General features: G+C 42.0%; 1 protein-coding gene and 1 pseudogene across 1 annotated transcript in view; both read right to left on the bottom strand.

The window, feature by feature from the left end:
- JAZF1 (JAZF zinc finger 1) overlaps positions 1-15285 on the bottom strand; it is a 335532-nt gene that overhangs the window by 29176 nt on the left and 291071 nt on the right. The gene's annotated exons all lie outside the window — the stretch shown is intronic.
- Positions 11894-12855, bottom strand: LOC136128485 (heterogeneous nuclear ribonucleoprotein A1-like; annotated as a pseudogene).

Below are 15285 nucleotides of genomic sequence, written 5' to 3' on the forward strand. Positions count from 1 at the left end.
GGGATGATGGAGGCGGCGGGCGACTTTCCATCCCTCTTCCTGGAGAGAGGTCTGCGTGCTGGTGTGTAGGGCAGGTTTCCACCATGAGCGCTCTATACTGAAAAATCCCCTAAGACTAGAGGCAGGCTTTTCTATTACTGCTCTGTAGCTTGGAAATCCCAGCTACTGATGACTTTATGGGTTTGTGCGGTCTAGACAAGAGGGTTACTCTTTGGCAAAATTGCTCCGAGGGGGAGGCCCCTGTGAAAATTCCTATCCAGCTAATTACCATTCAGAGGGCACGCAGGCTACCAGGAGGGCACGAGGCTCTGGCAGAGGCTGCAGTTGGAAAGCCATACTCCCAGCTTTATCACTGGCTACGTTTATTTTCCTTCCTGTCAAAATAAGGACAGGAAAGGGGAACAAGAGTGCTAATAGTCAGAAAGATCAACTCAGGGTAGAGAAGGGGAGAACAAAAAATGAAGGCTGCCCAGAGCTCCGACTGAGAGGGCTGGGCCTTCACCAAGCACAGGGAAATACCGACCATCTGTCTGCTTCGTATTTTCTACATCAACTATTTCAGCTTTCTCAGCAACTTTAGATCTTTAGAAGCGACCATGTAAAGACACAATGGTCTGAACTAGGTACGGGGTAAGATGCTTCCAAAAATATCAGTGTCACAGTGCTAAAACCCAGAGGAATTCACAACTATTTTCACCTCAGGTTTTACGGGAACTGTAGAGGGAGGTGGCAGTATCTGTTCCTTCAATATTTGGAAGAAATCATTTTCACCTACCCCAGGACCCAGCCGAGAGAAAACACCTGTCTTGAAATCTCTGCGTTCTGGTGAGCTGACTCTTTGGGAGGGAAAAAGTTGCCTTCTGTGAAGGAAATGAAGCCTGCACTCCCCAAGGTTCACATCCAAACACAAAACATCTCTGGTGGGAGATCACGTCCAGAAGCCCTTCCGGGCCACACCTGCCCCACACAGGAGCCTTTTTTGCCACTGGCACCCGTCTGCTCTCATATTATCTTGCACTAATATCAGACACGATTTTCTCACTGGTATCTTTGTTGTGACACAGTTTCTTCTCTTTTCCCTGGAGTCCCTCAGGGTGTAGACTGTATCTTTTCCCACCTTTACTTTATTCAGATGTATCTAATGATGGTCTTCGTGCTGAGCGCTCAGTTACTGCCTAAGATGGATAAGTGACCAAAGAGAAATCTCTACCAAAAAAAAAAAAAAAAAAAGGGCACACCGAAACATGAACATTTTTCTTCCTCTTTGTGGTTAAGCTCTAGTGAAGGACCCTGTGTTCTTTCTGGCAATGGGGAACCTGGGAACATTCCGGGATCTGCAGGCCAGAAGAAATTGTATGGCTACGGTTTGATGAGGTCTCGTGAATGAAGAACTACGATTACAGCACAACTCATGATGAGAACACACTCAGTATTTTGCCTTGGCTGGAGGGTGACTGAGAGGAATAAGCGCTAGAATGGAAATCAGGCAGGTTGGGTCTTGATACTGTTTGGACCGAATTGGGCCACATGACCTTGGGCTTGACACTACACTTGTATGAAAGGGTGAGTCGAGGTCACTGGCTTTCAAATTTTCTGACCATGATCTGGTAAAAAAATTTTATATCACCACTCAGAAAATAACACACACACGCACAAAACTACAAGTTTCCTCAGATAATATTTATCCTTGCTAGGTGTGAAGCACCATATTTTCTATTTCTTTCTTTCCTTATTTTAAAAAATGCTGTTCATAACTTAAAAATTACAATAGCTAAGGTGATCTTGACACATATTTCTGGTTCTAAAATTCCACAGCGTAAAGATCTCATGCTATTTTATGGCATGTTGTTTTTCCTCTGTTGCTTCCTTTCATCAGGAGGAGTTTGGGGCAGTAATGCTCCGAAATTCAGGGGTGTTAAGGAATGACAACGTAGCTAATGAAGCCGCTCCCCCAGAAATCCTCTCCCACGGGGTGGACGAGGGGAGGGAGCTGCTCTCTGACCGTCAATTTAAAGAGAGCAGGAAGTGGAATGGACCCCCTTCCATCCAAGTCACAGAATCTCTGCCCTCTCTCAGCAACAAGTACCAAAATAATGGTTTGAGGCCGCCCCAGTCTTAAGACATTTATTTTTACCAATTCGTCTTTGTCAGTCTCCTATTCTTTTGACTATTCTAAGGGCATCTGTACTGAACACAAGAGACCATGGAGATGAACATGTCACAGCAATACTGCCGCTCTGTCACTGAATAAATTGAGACCATTCAGACTACTTCACAGACATGCACTGTGGGTTTTTTTAAATATTGAAGTATAGTTGATTTATAACGTGTTCATTTCTGCTGTACAGTAAAGTGACTCAGTTATATATAGTCTTTTTCATATTCTTTTCCATTATGGTTTAATCACAGGATATTGAATATAGTTCCCTGTGCTACACAGTGGGACCTTGTTGTTTATCCGAGTTGGTTTTTCTCATAACCATATTTTTACACTGGCCTTGATCCCCTTGGGCCAAGCCAGAGAGTAAGGCAAATCTTTGGGAACCTGATCCACCCTACCTGTGTTGACCAGGCCCCCACCATCTCTTTCCTGAGAGATTTGAAGGGACTGCATTCAACCAGCCTCAAGGGCATGGTTCAGGGCTCGAGGATGAAGCCAAGTGAACTGGCCCACATGGGAATCAAACCCAGGACCTCAGATTCAGTCACCCCAGGCTCCGGTCCCTTAAGCCAACTTTAAGTCCTGGAGCTCCTCTGGGCGAGGGAAGATGACTTACTACCAGCCTGCAAAGAACCGGCATTCAGAACTGATTCTGTTTAGTATCTTGCTCCGTCAATGAGAAGAGTCAACAACAACTACTAACCAGGCACCCAAGTAACAATATGGTTTATTAGGTTAATAAATTCAGGCCACTCAGAGCACTTTCTAGACAAGAACCTGGTATCACTCTGAAGGAGCCACAGATTGCCGTCTTCTGGAAGATGACAAAAGAGGCAAAATGTTCCGAGAAAATATCCATTCAGTTTTCAGCCCTGTCATCTTTCCAAAATATACTATTATATAATAGAAAACACAGACAAAGTGAACAGAAATTCTAGGAGGCTGTGAGATGCTATTTTTAAAGAGGCACAGCTACCACGAAAATGAACCTACTTTCCAATATAGCATAATTCGTTTTCCAGTTTGCCATTCTTGCTTGACAGAACTAAAATGACAATGTTCATTCAGTATGCCACATTTATAGCTTTAGCTAAAGGGCTCCTACATGGCAAAGGACAAGCTTTCTGGTCTTGGCAAACCTTCCTCTTTTGATGATGCCAGAAAATAGATCTTTATTATGAGCCAAAAAAAAAAAAAAAGAGAGAGAGAGAAAAAAATCTTCTTTGGAATATTTATTACTTATTCATTTAGGAAACACAGCCCTATAGATTACTTACAAATGGGTTAACTGGATTCTACGAAACTTTCAATTTGTTATTTACTTGCCAAGTACCATGTATTAGTTACCAATAGTATGTTTCTGTAATGCATGTTTATTATAGTTATTCCAGAAACTGATTAAAAATTATTTTTAATTCCAATTTTTATACTTATAGTTACTTCATAACTTTAATTTTATGGTTTTAGTTTCCAAAAAGGTCTTATTCATCTCCCAGGGAAAAAAACCCTCCAGGCTGAGGTGTGTTGTCCACAGGTGGTGGTAGGAACCCACCTAGCCTGTCACAAGCATCTCCAGGCGGGCGCCCTCTGGCACCTCACTCACAACGGAGCTGTAACATTTTAATTATATGCTTTTAAAAGTTAATCATTTGTCAAGTTTTGTTAGTCTTATGAAAATAATTTTCCTTTAGGTACAACATAGCATATTCTACATTATATACACATATATTACTGAAACCAAGTGGCTCTAATTAAACATTTTTTTCAAAGACTGTTTCCTTTTAATGGCAGGGAAACACTGTTGGTAGCAACAACACGCTCTGCCAAAATGAACTTCACCAGGTTGAATTTTAGGGAGACTGTCAACACAATAATGGCCTAGAGCTTTATGCAAAGTTCTTATATTAGAAAGCGGTCATTTAAGGGTGTCACTTGGGGGCCTGTTCAAGATACAGGATCATGATTGTGTTTCAAAAACATCATCCTAAATTGAACGCCAGACACCGGTCCTGGTAATTGTTAGAGCCTTGGGGTTCAGCCTGGGTAACACCGTACATTTTTCTTTTCAATTTTTGAATTTATTTTTTATACAGTAGGTTCTTATTAGTTATCTGTTTTATACATATTAGTGTATATATGTCAATAAAAATCTCCCAACACACCATACGTTTCTGCCTGGCAGACAGGAACTGGAAGAGGACAGCCAATAGAAAATCATGTCAAGGTTCTTTTCACCCCTGAGCTTAAGATTCTATACAACTGTTTTCTTTCTTTTTTTTTACATTTTAAAAATTTATTTAAAAAAAATTTTTGGCCGTGCCCTGTGGCTTGCGGGATCTTAGTTCCCTGACCAGGTATCAAACCCAGGCCCTCTTCAGTGAAAGCGCAGAGTTCTAACCACTGGACACCAGGGAATTCCCTATGAAACTGTTTCAAGTCAAAGTTGTGACGAGGACGTTGACTAGGATGCAGTTATATAACATAGAGAGAGCTCGCAATAGCTCACGTGGAAAGTACCATTTTCATTATTTGCTATAAAAGAAATCTGCTTTACGTGTATTTTTTCTTGTTACTTGAAAATTATGGTAATTTTGAAAAATATATCTATTTGAAAACTAAAAATCCTCCCAGACCCAGGCTGCAAAGAGATGTCTTAGCTGGTAGGCAATGACGGGTACCGTCTAGCTATTTTATTCAAAATTATTTTGACAAGAGGAAAAGCGGGTTCCCTGAGAGTGACTTGTTCTTGGACGTGTAAGCATCTGGAACACCTTGGCTACCTTTTTTGCCTTTAGAAAAAAAAAAGTAATAATCGGGTATCTAGGTAGAAAACACAGCACATCATGGCATGACTAGATTTCAAATTCCTATATACTGGTCTCCCAACCAACTTTAGATTCTCAGGGGGTGATTTTCTATGTGTGTTTCCATACCAAAGAGAGCCTGAATTGGCTAGATTAAAGAAAAATTCAGTCCAGTGGAGTATGAAACACATCTCTGATCTGATAAGATCAAACCAACTTGTTGCTGTTTTGATGAATGTAAATTATCACCAGCATCCCGTTTCCCGAGGAGGAACTATGTAAGTTTGGTGGCAAGGGGCTTGAGTGCATGGCCAGCATCCTTTCCTTTCCAGGTACCAGAAAGGTTCCAGCAGCCTGTTTCTCCCTTCTTGTCAGATACCACTTCCCTTCTAGTGCCTTTCCAAGGAGTATGAACAAAGCCCGGGGACAGAAGCAGGGAGATTCTGTACCTGGATCGTCTTTTTGGCAAGAACAAATTAGCTTAAAGCATTCTCATTTTTCTGCAGATTCTGTCTGTAATGCGGTGCAGCTGTGTGCGCCTGGGGATCCTTTTGTTAAAAGTAGACCCACATGGAAAAGACATTAAAATAAGTTTGCTGCTATGATACCCACGGAGATGAAAGGGCTTCTCTGATTTTAATATGCTGAGTTTTAGACAGGAAGGAAAATGAAAGGGGTTCTTTGGAAACACACACATTTGGCTGGGCTACGAATTCATCAGGTGTTAAATCCCCATCACCTTCGCAGTAGAGGTGTAGGGCAGTGCTGAGCGTCTGCTTGTTTGTGTTTTCAGTGGAATCTGCGCCGTTTTCCATGCTTACAATGTGTGGCTCTCTTTAGCACTCATATTTCGGTTCTGGTACTTGCTTCCAGAGGAAAATTAGTGAAAGTGTGTACTGATGGGAGCTGGCATACGAATGAGCTCTGGACCCTAGCTTAAAGAGACTTCATTCTTTTGGGGGGTAGGCAGTGTGCCCTTTAAAATAACTATCTTGTGATATTTCTTGATATTTTTTGGCCAGTGCAGAGACCCCTGCTGGGACAAAGAAAAAGCAACAAGGATCGAGGGCCAAAACCATGCCATGAACTATGTTTCTAGCACCAGGTGAAACATGACATAAAGACTGTCAAGATTTCTTGTGGGAATTAACAGTGGACATATTTTTTATTGAGTTTGATTAAACAATAACACAGTTAAGAGAAGAGATGAAATTCACGTTTATAACTATATGTAAATGATTAAGCATGGTATTGCCAAAATGGTAGGACCTGAAGATATTTTCATTAGAAGATAAACTGTTGATGCCTTTTTGTCACTGCAAATGTTAAATCTGAAGATAAGCTGTTATCAAGTGGCTGCCCATTATAGAAACGGGGTTTATTTAGAGTTTCAGAGGATGTGCTTGATGCAGGCTGAAACTGAGCAGCTTTAATTTTCTTTCCTGTAAAATTCTCACTGTCTCATGGAAAGCAAAATATTTTGGATACTGGAAGACCCAGATGCTATAATTTTCTATCGGAAACACTGATTCTGTGTCTTGAGACCCAGTGTCTGGCAACTAGTTCTTCATTTAATAAGTGTAGCAATTGTTTTATTTGACCATGCTATCGTTTCTGCAGAGTTCCAAAGCTGAGAATAAAGGATTCTGCTGTCTTTCTTCAACAGAGAGGAAATTCCAGAGATTTTCTTCTTAAACTACTGCGTGTATTTACTTCCTTTGTTCTTAAATGGCTTGTTTACAGCAGAGGAAATGCTCTTTGCTCTTTCAAGGAGTGAGTGGAAGTTGTGGGCTCCGGTTCCTCATTTCTGCCTCGGCCAACAACTTTTTTTTTTTTTAAACTGAGGTAAATCCAATGCACAGATCTTAAGTGTCTAATTCAGTTAGTTTGATAAATGTCTACCTTTGTGTAACCAACATTTCAGTCAAGATATGGACTATATCTCCATCAGTCCAGAAACTTCTCTTGGGTACGACCCTTCCCCACATTCCCCAAGTCCACTGCTATTCAGATTTCCATCATTACGGATCAGCTACCTCTACTTGAATTTCACATGTACTCTTTGGTGTCTGGTTCCTTTCACTCAGTGTAATGTTTTTTGTTTTTAAATAAATTTATTTATTTTTGGCTGCGTTGGGTCTTTGTTGCTGCGCGCGGACTTTCTCTAGATGCAGCGAGCGGAGGCCACTCCTTGCTGCGGTGTACGAGCTTCTCATTGCAGTGGCTTCTCTTGTTGCGGAGCATGGGCTCTAGGCACGCGGGCTTCAGCAGTTGTGGCTCACGGGCTCTAGAATGCAGTCTCAGTAATTGTGGCACGCGGGCTTAGTTGCTCCACGACATGCGGGATCTTCCCGGACCAGGGATTGAACCTGTGTCCCCTGCATTGGCAGGTGGATTCTTTTTTTTTTGCGGTACGCGGGCCTCTCACTGTTGTGGCCTCTCCCGTTGCGGAGCACAGGCTCCGGACGCCCAGGCTCAGCGGCCATGGCTCACAGGCCCAGCCGCTCCACGGCATGTGGGATTTTCCCAGACTGGGACACGAACACGTGTCCCCTGCATCGGCAGGTGGACTCTCAACCACTGCGCCACCAGGGAAACCCGGCAGGTGGATTCTTAACCACTGTGCGACCAGGGAGGTCCCCAGTATAATGTTTTTGAGACTCATCCACGGTGGGGTTTTTTTTTTTTGGGTGTAACTGTACTTCGTTCTTTTTTTTTGTTTTTTTTAATCACTATAAATAGTATTCCATTGTATGGACAGATCACAATTTGTTTATACGTGTACCTGGAGATGGCCTAGTTAACAGTCTGGGCTATTGCAAATAAAGCTGCCCTGTATATCCTTGCACCTGTCTTTTGTGGACGTATGCTTCCATTCCTCTTGGGTAAATACCTAGAGTGGCACTGCTCAGCCAACATCACTTTGGTTTTGAAGCCTGAAGCCCTGGAGAACCTACATGACCTCTGTAGGGCTCTCCCTCCTTGGCTGGGTGGAGGAACAGTGACATCTGATGCCCTCTCCTCTCAGAGCAGCTTTGAGGATGTTTTCTGCCCTTCACAGGAAAGAGGGCAAGGAGTTTCCCGGACACTGTACTCAAAACTCACTGGTCCCGAAGACCTTGAGATGCCCTTTACATGGCTCTAAGACCTTGACATATCTGATCAGTGAGATGTTCAGTGGGGCATCTGACAGAGACGGTGGGACAAAGGGGTGCCTCCCCAGACAGTGATGGCGGTTGGGCCTATGTGGGCACATCCTTCAACAAGGGAGGGGAGAGAGCTCGTTGATAAGTGTGCGTATCTGCTAGAAACATCCAATATTCCATTTTCTTCACGCTTTGAAGTTCCACAATTAAAAGCGTTATTATTGCTACCTTTACTAAAACAACAAGACAAACTATAAAAATCTATCAACCTGCTAACGCTTTTACTTCTACCAGCTCCGGTCATAGAATGGTTATCTTAAATGCTCCTGTATTTCTGATAACAAATAGTGTCATTTTTGTTCTCAGATGTGACACCCCTTCCCCTGGAAAATATGCCCATGCCCAAAAGCACATAATTAGCAAATGCCACCAGTAATGCACATTCCTGGAATCAATCTTCTCTGAGGTTAGTACAGACAAAAAATAAACATGCACAAGTGGTCCTGGCCAGGGCTGGTGAAATACTGTCTAAAAGGGCAGGATTCAGTTAAGAGCACAAAATGTTTGCTTTGTTTTGAACGTGCTGTATAGCTACTTCAAGAAGCCCTGACAGCCTGACGTGTCGGCCATTTCCACCACTGACCCGGTGGTTCCTTAACACACTGGGTGCCTTGGATGCAGAGTGGGGCTTTCAGAGCTAATGTCCTTTCTAAATTGGAGGTTTAAGTAGAGACAGTGTTAACACAAGCAGTTGTTTCCGTCCCTGTCTTTATCACATTAATCCTCATGGGGAGGTAGGCACTGTCTCCAATGTATACATGAGGAGGCCGAGCTTACAAAGGTTTAAGGCCATCTACCTCTCAAGCTGCAGAAGCAAGATTTGAATCCAGATCCCTCTGATGCCAAAAGCTCTCACCACTTTACCTCTATGTTCCCAGGGTTTTAGAAGATGGCCCAGAAAACTCCAGGTTTACAGAATACCTTTTGTCAACATATCTGGGTCTGCTTACGAATTCCCTAAGCTGACATACCATAATGATCATGCTTTAAAATTGTGTGCCCCAAATCACTTTCCCACTGATCTCACCTTATTCCAACTGGTTTGGAATTCACATTGCCTTACAATTTCTAAGACATTTTGTGGATGTGAATATATAGATGATAACTGCACTAAAACAGTATGGAAAGAATGACTCTATGTGTACCTCTATCTTGTCTAGCTAATCATCCATGCTAGTAATTTAGTCCACCTGTGTGTATGTCATGTTCATTAAGTGTCTGCTCTACATGTGTATAACCTGCTTCTACTAAGAGATGTAAGTTCTAATCCATAAGGGCTATGCCTTCTGCTTTTCTGTACTCCCAATACCTGGAACGGTGACTATAACAAAACAGATGCTCCATAAATTATGTGAAATGAGAAGATACCCCATCCTGGTGCTGAGGAAAACAGGGTCACTCACTTGGGGACTGCTGAACTTGGGCCGGTTTTCACTTAGATGAGCCTCGATTTCTTTTGTCTTTAAAGTGGGGTTAATAAATGGTGATGTGAATGTTTTTGTGCACTATGAAGATATAATCTATTATTATTACAGATCGGCATCGATTCGATTGCTTTCTTCAAGTCAAGAAAATGTTTTGTTTGGGAAGGTCTCTTATGAGTGGTGTAGTTGAGGAAAAATAATTGAAGTACTATCTCATCGTCGCCATCCTTACTCTAACCAACGCTTTGAGTAGTAAGAGATTAAAAATAAGCATCCGTATAATGCAGTGGGGAAGGAAGCAAATTAGCTACAAGACTGGACCACAACACTCAGGAAGCAGGATAAAAATTTTACAAGTCAATCAACGAAGAAGATGAAAGGCCAGTGATTAGAACAAAGCAGTATATAAACAAACAAGCAAACAAGTCATAGGCCAGGAAAGGGTGTGTTAGTGACCCTGCATATACGCAAGCCAGAGAGTACTGCGACATGAAGTCATTCTCCAGCTTAAGACGGCGCGTTTATGTGAAAAGGGAAATATAAATCAAGGCCGTTTTCTCAATGGGAAGAGTTTAGAGAATGTTTTTTAGGCATGGTCCAGATACTTAACTCTTTAGGGCAGAATCTGTTAGAAATACCAAATCCTGGCCTCAGGACTTTATAAGTAGGTCACAAAATTCAGTCAGGCTAAAAAATTTCAATTTTCTTATTTTCCGCCATTAAATAGGATGGGATTTATCTCTCTGAGCTTTTTCCTTCTGTTTCATTCTCTTCTTTTGGGTGGGTGGGTGGAATTATGTTAGTTTCCACCTCACCTTAGTTATCTTTTCCTCTCAGATTTTCTGCCTTTAGTAAGGCTGTTTAGGTATATTTCATTTTCTAAAAATAAAGGGATTGGGGGAGAGTTCACCTCAACTCCACTCAGACAAAGCTTCTAAATGTCAAGCTAAATTTTGTCAGTTCTATCAGTCATTTCCATCCTGAGGGTAAAATTAATACTTTACTTTTTAAAATGATTTGCTGTTTATTAGTAACTCCGGAGAACTGCAAAATGTTATAATCCGAGCAACCTATTGTCAAAACTATAAAGGAATGTTAAAGGTCTACTATCAGGCCAGATAGCAGGAGACACAGGAATATGAAACGAAACAACACAATGCAGAAACTTAAATTACGAATTTATAGATATAATCTGTGACTTCATGGTCATTATAGGCCGCCTAAACAAGAAAACAAAAAAATTGGTTTAATTTCCTTTGGTACCTTTCTCTGGTTTAATACTTGAATTTTTCCCAAGTGGGCCAAAAAATATATGCAAATATTTTCCAGGAGAGACTGTGCAGTGATATTATAACCAGAAATCCAGCCAACTCTTTCCACGGCTGCACCACTAAGACATAAGCAGGCATTTGTTCAGTCCCATTGGACTCATGTCTGGAAGCTAAGCAAGTAGATTACAGTAACTTTTCTCCAAGCAAAGTGGAATACAGGTTAACCCAGGCAAGAAAACACACATCTATGACAAGAGGGGTCCCGTTTAAAAGCAGTGGTTTCCCAACTCTGGCTGTAGGTTGGAATTACCTAGAGAGAGGTTTTAAAAACCCCCAATGCCCAACCCACCAACCGGATCAGGGTATCTAGAGTGGAGCCCATGGACAATTTCAGGGTGAGCTTTTAACAGCTGGTTTGCAAGCCTGAATATTTAATAGCTGGCTCCCTGGAGTCAGCTCCAACTCACCCTTAAAGAAAACCCTGACTAAACTAAACTGGTAAGTTCTTCAGTTCTGACCTGCTATTTGAACGATGGAGCCGGGGTAAAAGTGAGGGTTACTGTGAATGAAGGTGAACCACAGTTCCTATCTTAATGTATTTATTTTTGTATTTTAGCTTTAGAAGTAGTAACTGGGGCAGCTAAATGGCTGAAGGTCTAATGAGGTTTTTTTGGTTTTTTTTTTAAAGACACAATTTATTCAGCGTCATGATCAGACTATTACATTTAGCAATCAACAGCATGTGTGCCAAAAAACAAACAAACAAACAAAACCTACATTAAAACCCTTTGTTGGAATGCTTTACACTTTCCACAGAACAGAAACGAAAAGAACCTGTTACACCATTAGTCACAAATACAGTCCTTTTGCCCATACACATGAGTATCGTCTAAAACATGTCTTCTTTGTAGCAGTTAGGCCCTGCCACCACTGTGCGTGGCTGAGTTCACAAATCTGTTGTAGCCTGTAGCTTCCCTGTCACTTCTCTGGCTCTCCTCTCCTGCTAAGCTTTGTTTCCTGGCAGTAATTAAAGCCTCCTGCCACTGCCATAGCTCCTGCTGCTGCTGGAACCGCCATAGCCACCTTGGTTTCGCATTTGGCAAAGTATTGGCCTCCACCACCACAGGGGCCAGAACGTCTGCCTCCAAAGTTTCCTCCTTTCACGGGTCCAAAATTTGCAGATTGATTGTTGTAATTGCCAAAATCATTGTAGCTTCCACCACCTCCGAAACTGCTTCCATCATTACCGAATCCATTATAGCCATCCCGCTGCCACCACAGCCACCGCCACCGTGGCTGCCACCAAAGCCAGCTGGACCACTGATGTTTCCTCCACGACCAAAGCTGCCATTCCCACCAAAACCACCGCCACGACCACCATCAAAATTTCCAGAACCACTTCGACCCCTTTGGCTGGATGAAGCACCAGCCATCTCTTGCTTAGATAGGGCTTTCCTTACTTCACAGTTGTGGCCATACACAGTGTGGCGTTTCTGAATGACAATCTTGTCTACGGAGTCATGGTCATCAAAGGTTACGAAAGCAAAGCCTCTCTTTTTGCCACTGCCTCGGTCAGTCATGATTTCAATCACTTCAATTTTTCCCCTACTGTTCAAAATAATCTCTTAGGTGATGTTCTTCAGTGTCTCCTTTAATGCCACCAACAAAAATCTTTTTCACAGTTAAGTGGGCACCAGGTCTTCGAGAATCTTCTCTCGAGACGGCCCTCTTTGGTTCCACCACTCTTCCATCCACCTCGTGTGGCCTTGCATTCATGGCCGCACCCACCTCCTCCACAGTGGCATACGTGACAAACCCGAAGCCTCTGGAGCGCCTGCTGTTTGGATCCCTCGTTACCACACAATCTGTGAGCGCTCCCCGCTGCTCAAAGTGGCTCCTCAGACTGTCATCGGTTGTCTCAAAGCTCAAACCTCCGATCAAGAGCTTCCGCAGCTGTTCGGGCTCTTTGGGAGACTCTGACTTAGACATGATGGCAGTGGACGGGGGAGACGTCAGCAGTGCTTACCGTGCGTGCACGGGCAGAAAGGAGTAATCTACCGAACGTATCTCTAATGAAGTTTTTGAAAAGGTGTTAATATAATAATGATTAATGTGGAAATAAAGTATGAGTACACTGGAAAGACCTCATTTTTGGAAGTGACAGACATGGGACTTTGTGCAAATTAACCTTATCAAGCCTCTATTTCTTCAATCTGTACATGGGAATTAATAATGCTGTCTCAGTGGGGTTGGTGTTAGGATTAAATAATCATACATAGGCATATATAGTAAAAAATCTAAGTTGCCTTTCCTTCTCAGTAGTTATACTCTAGATTATTATTACTTTTAAAGGAGAATGGTATGAATTGTTTTAATACTTTATTTTCAGGGAATTTAATCACGTTTATCTTTATTTATATATATATATTTTTTTAATTGAGGTACAGTTGATTTACAATGTTGTGATAGTTTCGGGTGTATAGCAAACAGATTCAGTCATACAGATAGATAGATAGATAGATAGACAGACTTTTTTTCAGATTCTTTTCCCTTATAGGCTATTACAAAACATTGAGTATAGTTCCCTGTGCTATACAGTTAGGTCCTTGTTGACTATTTTATACATAGTGATCACATTTATCTTTAATTCTTCTTTTTTAAAGATTTTTTTGATGTGGACCATTTTTAAAGTCTTTATTGAATTTGTTACAATATTGCTTCTGTTTTATGGCTTTGCTTTTTTGCCCCAAGGCATATGGGATCTTAGCTCCCTGACCAGGGATCGAACCTGCACCCCCTATGTTGGAAGGCGAAGTCTTAATCACTGGACGGCCAGGGAAGTCCCCTATCTTTAATTCTTTATCTTTGTGATTTAAACCAGGGTTGGCAAACTATGGCCTGTGGACCAAATCTGTAAATAAGGTTCCACAAAAACTTTTAGTTTTATGGAACACACCATGTCCACTTGTTTGCATAGTTCTATAGCTGCTTTCCTGCTACAGCAGCAGAGGTGAGTAGTTGAAACAGAGGCCCCATCGCCTGCAGAGCCTGAAGTATTTACTATCTGGTCCTTCATAGAAAAGATTCTTGACCCACAATTTAATCCATTCTAAGCTTTCCTTAAGTGAATCCTTTTTAAAAGTACATTAAAAAAGAACACAAAACAAATGAGGATAGGAAATGAAAAAAATGAGAAAAGAAGATTCCCCTAGGGTTTAGAAATTGCAAAATAAATCTTAGTTCCAGAATCCTTAAAAAATACTTGAAACTCTAGGATGAAACTGAGATCTAATTCTGTCTAGTCAAGAGAGTATATATATATTTTTATATATCTTTATTAGAATATAATTAAAAAAATTTTTTTTTAATTTATTTTTTGGCTGCGTTGGGTCTTCCGTTGCTGCACGTGGGTTTTCTCTAGTTGTGGCGAGCGGGGGCTACTCTTCGTTGTGGTGCACGGACTCCTCATTGCAGTGGCTTCTCTTGTTGCAGAGCACAGGCTCTAGGCACGTGGGCTTTAGTAGTTGTGGTGCGCGAGCTCAGTAGTTGTGGTGTGTGAACTCAGTAGTTGTGGTGCATGGGCTTAGTTGCTCTGTGGCATGTGGGATCTTCCCAGACCAGGGATCAATCCTGTGTCCCCTGAACCGGCAGGCAGATTTTTAAGCACTGCGCCACCAGGAAGTCCCTATTGGAGTATAATTGCTTTACAGTGTTGTGTTAGTTTCTGCTGTACAACAAAGTGAATCAGCTATATGTATACACATATCTCCATATCCCCTCCCTCTTGAGTCTCCCTCCCACCCTCCCTATCCCACCCCTCCTATCCCACCCCTCTATATCATCACAAAGCATCAAGCAGATCTCCCTGTGCTATGCAGCAGCTTCCCACTAGCCATCTATTTTACATTTGGTAGTGTATATATGTCAGTGCTACTCTCTCACCTCATCCCAGCTTCCCCTTCCCGCCCTGTATCCTCAAGTCTGTTCTCTACGTCTGCGTCTTTATTCCTGCCCTGCCACTAGGTTCATCAGTACCGTTTTTTTAGATTCCATATATGTGCATTAGCATACAGTATTTGTTTTTCTCTTTGTGACTTACTTCACTCTGTATGACAGACTCTAGGTCCATCCACCTCAGTACAAATAACTCAATTTCCTTCCTTTTTATGGCTGAGTACTATTCCATTGTATATACATGTGCCACATCTTCTTTATCCGTTCACCTGTTGATGGACATTTAGATTGCTTCCGTGTCCCAGCTATTGTAAATAGTGTTGCAATGAACACTGTGATACATGTATCTTTTTGAATTATGGTTTTCTCAGGGTATATGCCCAGTAGTAAGGTTGCTGGGTCATATGGTAGTTCTATCTTTAGTTTTTCATGGAACCTCCATACTGTTCTCCATAGTGGCTGTAT

The sequence above is a fragment of the Phocoena phocoena genome, chromosome 9 (assembly GCF_963924675.1).
Source record: "Phocoena phocoena chromosome 9, mPhoPho1.1, whole genome shotgun sequence".
NCBI lineage: Eukaryota > Metazoa > Chordata > Mammalia > Artiodactyla > Phocoenidae > Phocoena > Phocoena phocoena.